General features: G+C 53.1%; 1 non-coding gene across 1 annotated transcript; it reads left to right on the top strand.

Moving 5' to 3' along the window:
* The first annotated feature begins 3,631 nt into the window (after nt 1-3,631).
* On the top strand, nt 3,632-3,704 carry Trnae-cuc. The gene has a single exon. It is a non-coding gene; the product is annotated as a tRNA-Glu (tRNA).
* The last annotated feature ends 589 nt before the right edge of the window (nt 3,705-4,293 follow it).

Genomic DNA, 4,293 nt, shown 5'->3' with positions numbered 1-4,293 from the left:
CCCTGCACTCCTGGTCCCTTCAGAAGGGCACTCCCAGGACAAACTCCAACCATGGTGGCGCGTCACCTTAGCCACCACATGGTGGCTGAGGCCTGGCCTGGCAGGGCTGGGCCATGAAGCCGGCGTCTGGGGGTGTTGAACACTGGGGGGGTGCTGGACTTCCGAAAGCTTTTTAAGTGACATTTCACAGCCTGCATCTCCTGTCCCATAGCACAGTCCCTCCAGGGTCTCATTCTTCTCCGCGTCCCCCACCCCACCTGCACGTCATGAGAGAGCGCTTCGGGGAGGGAGGTGGAATTTTCCACCAGAGGGTCAGCCTCTGTTATTTCTTCTTCTTTGAAGCGGATGAAATCGAAAGCTCTTGGAAGCTCCTGAGACGGACACTCTTGAGAGATCTGATCGAGGCCGTCATGTGAGATGAGTCAGTGATGGGGAATTTCATAGGTAGAGAAAATGAGTCACGCAACACTCAGTGGCCAGGTCACTGTGGCTTCCTCCTCTGCCCTGGAGGGGTCCCAGCTTCCCTCTGAGCCTGGCTGAGGGGTGTCCCCAGGCTCCGGGGGGGCCTTTCCTGGCCTCTGCCTCCCCTTCTCAGAGCCGTCGCCGCCTGGCTGGCTGTGGTCTTCGCTGGTGACTCTTGAAGTCAGGCTGAAAGACTGCAATGGAGACGTGGGGTTTAATGCCATCAACAGCCGGTGCAAAACCCGCCCCGTCTGGGGGGACGGTTCATCCTCCGATGAGCAGAAGAAACAGGAGGAGAAAGGACAGAGTGTGTGTGTGAGAGAGAGAGGAAGCTTCTGGCATCGTTCCCCAGCATTTCACCCACAAACTGGTTTAGGCCAGTGAGACAGGATGTTCTGCAGAGCAAAGATCATGTGACCACCGGGAGCAAACAGATGGTGTATCATTAACAAACTGCAAGGCGGCGGTTCCCTGTCTCTCCAGGGTGTCAGCAACCGAGGTGATTTAATTAAAAACATAACAAAAATAAAATAAGAAGTGACCAGGGCCAAAGTCTCCTCCTATTCAGACTCAACCTGGTCAAGAATGTGGAAGGGGCGGCCCCTCTGATGCCCGGCCACCACCTGCCCCTGGACTGTGACTGGTCTGCAGACCGTCTGCACCAGCATCCTGATGGTCACTGTGGCTGCAGTGGGGGTGGAGGGTGGCTCCAGGACAAGATGGGGACGGCTCCCTGCCCAGCAAGCAAGCCGAAGGGAGCCCAGAGCCCCAGGACCGGGAGAGGGTGTGCAGGGAAGCCTCCCTATGCACTAGCAGTGGCCAGGGTCACGCTGGGTCTGAGCAGCAGCTTCCAGCTGGACCAGGAGCCCATGCAGGAGCTGTCGGAAGACCCCGAGCCCCATCGGTGGCGTTACCCCAGCAGATCTCAGGCCTCCGGGTCACAAAGCCATGGCCAGGGGTGAGTTGTGGGGACTCAAGACTCAGCAAAGTCCCTGCTCCACGTTGGCCCATGGTGGTGGACCGCTCACTGAAGTCAGTTCAGGTTGTCACCTGGAGGTCTGGCTCAGCACTTCCGGGGGGAGGAATGAAGAGGAAGACAGGAGATGGCCCAGGACCCTCGGACAGGGCTCCGCGCTGCTCTCCAACCAGGGCCTTCGGCTGAGGGAGCACCGGGCAGGGCCGTCAGTGAGCGAGCCCGGGCTCCCCAGGGGGCTGCAGATGGCAGGAGCAAAGAGGACAGGGACAGACAGGGGCAGGGAGGAGGGAAAGAGCCCAGACCCGCAGGGAACAGGGAGAAGTTCCACAGAGTCACAGAGCGGGCTCAAAGCTAGTGGGGTGGGGGATGGGGGGGGCAGCTTGCAGAGAACCACGTGGCCGACGTCATGGCTTGATCCACAGGTAACGAGGAGCTGGAACTGAGTCCGTGAGAGGGTCGGCCCTCCCTCCATATCCACGGGCGCCCATCCAGGGACCCACCTAACGCTGGTCAAAAATATCAGGAAAAGAATCGCATCTGTACTGAGCGCGTGCAGACTTTGTTTTTTGTCATTATTCCCTAACAACCCAGCGTAACAGGGATCTGCCAGCACGCACACGGCACTGGGAATGACACAACCCAGGGTGACTTAACGAATAGCAGCGGGAACTCCTAGGTCGTGAGCCAACACTATATCCATTAATCCAAGGGACTTGAGCATCGATGGATTCCAGCATCTGGAGCCTGTCCACCCGGCCACAGACGGTGACTGTGTGTGTGTTGAAGTGTCCTTTGGCAACTTCAGTAAGAATCTGGAGGAGCGGTCTTCACTTCGCCGTCTATGAGATCAGTCGCGGTCCAGATGTAACTCGGATAAATGACGTGTGCACCGTGACGCCTACGAGAAGCCCAGAGCTGACTCAAAGGCTGTGGAGAGAAATACGCACCTGTCCTCGGGGAGGGAGGGCCCGGCGTGCAGGGTCACGGGAACACGCCAACCCACTCCGCCGTCTCTCCACTCGGCGGTGGTGCCTCATCTGCAAGACTTCACTGAAGTGCCCTTCACTAGACGTGGGGATGGCAAACCAGACCCCGTGACCCCTGTTCTATCACATTCTAGAAGGAGAAGGCACATGGACAAACTAAGAGCTAGACCTTGTCAGGTATGGTTACTTCAGGTTGACGGGGTGGGAAGATCTCCGTTGTTTTAAGTGTAAACTGAACGACTAGAAGATTCCAGGCACACGATGATTTGAGAAACAGCCTTCCAGGAAGAAGGGGCTGCTCGTGCAAAGGGCCTGAGGTGGGAATGAGTCTGGTGTGTTTTAGGAAATAAGGTCAGTGGGGCTGGGGTGTGGGGAACAAGAAATGGGTGTCAGGGATGTTGACAGGAGCCTGTTGAGAAACCTGGTCATTGTGGGCCTGCAGACAATGCAGCATCGGGGAATCTGTACAAAAAAGCAATTTACCTCCAGTTAGCAGACCCACAAGCAAAGAAAGCTTTGGCCATGTTGTCACAGAGTCAAAGGAATATGAACTCACACGTCTGAAGTTGTAACGGACTATCCAGGGCTTGTGTTTCATGCTTTATGGTTGCCTGCTTTAGCCAACGTCAGCCAACCCCTGCAGGTCTCACAGGCTTAGATTCTAGGACTTCTGCTCTTCTTAAGTGCTTTGCTGCAAATGCCAACACCAATTAATAGTTCTACAGCCACAATTAATAATCCTACGTGCGTTATAAAGAATGGCAGTTTCTTTGCGCCAACACCACACAAACGCTTTCGTGGTGTGTACGCACTTGTACGCACCGAGCATGACTGGAATGTCTTCCCCAAGGACTTGAAGTTTAACTCATAATGACCTGAGAGAGAAAATACGCCTTATTTGGGGAAGTTCTGTTTGATCTAGCTGTGGAATCCAGACAGATGGAGCGTGTGTTTATTAACCAGCCTCCACAGAAATGCTTGGCCCTTGGAGAGATGTCAGAGCTGTACGTTTCTTGCTGCAGGTGCTCAACCATCCCGGTGAGCTAGACCTCCAGACAGAAGCAAGATTGGGTAGGATCGGCCATGAGCAAGGGCTTCGGTCACAAGGGCTCTGTTCCCCCTCTGTGGGCTTGCCAATTGCAAAACTGGGATGCCACCAAAATCTCTGTTGCTGATCATCTGTCCATAAAAACCCATGTCCTGGGCTGGGGATGTAGCTCAGTTGGCAGGGTGCTTGCCTCTCATGCACAAGGCCCTGGGTTCGATCCCCAGCACCACCAAAAAGAAAGGAAGAAAAAAAAGCTCATGTCCCTTTCCTCTATTCCAGTAAGCCTTCTTCCAAGAATCCCTTTTAAATTTTCCCACCTTAAAGTGATCATTTCCTTCAGTATTTTTAAGAAGATATTATTCAGATAATATTGATATTTGATATATTCAAATAATACTGATACTTAAAAATATCAAATGTAACACCTACAGGAATAAGAGTCTATAATTGGAGTCCTGGACCCAACACTCAGAGCAGGAAAAACTCACCCATAACTTGCCCCTACGTCAAACACTTGGCAAAGAGGGTTCTGAGCCTTCTCCACTCACTCCCCTGAACCCAGAGGTAACTACAAGTTTAAATTTTGTGTTTATCATGCCATTGCTTTTTTTTTAAGTTGTGTGATTTCTTTCCAAATGTACTTTTTAAATTAAAGTATCATTCATATGCAAAAAAATAGCAGATTTTAAGCATATAGTTTGAGGCATTTTGAGAAATGTTGCACCCCTGGACCTACAAGCTCATGCAGGAAATGCATCATGCATTCCTGTCACCAGGAGCCCTTTATGGCCTCCAGCCCGCCCCTCACCTGCCAGAGGCCC

This window comes from Marmota marmota, unplaced genomic scaffold (assembly GCF_001458135.2).
Source record: "Marmota marmota marmota unplaced genomic scaffold, marMar, whole genome shotgun sequence".
Classification (NCBI taxonomy): Eukaryota; Metazoa; Chordata; class Mammalia; order Rodentia; family Sciuridae; genus Marmota; species Marmota marmota.
This window is presented reverse-complemented; position numbering and strand designations above follow the sequence as displayed.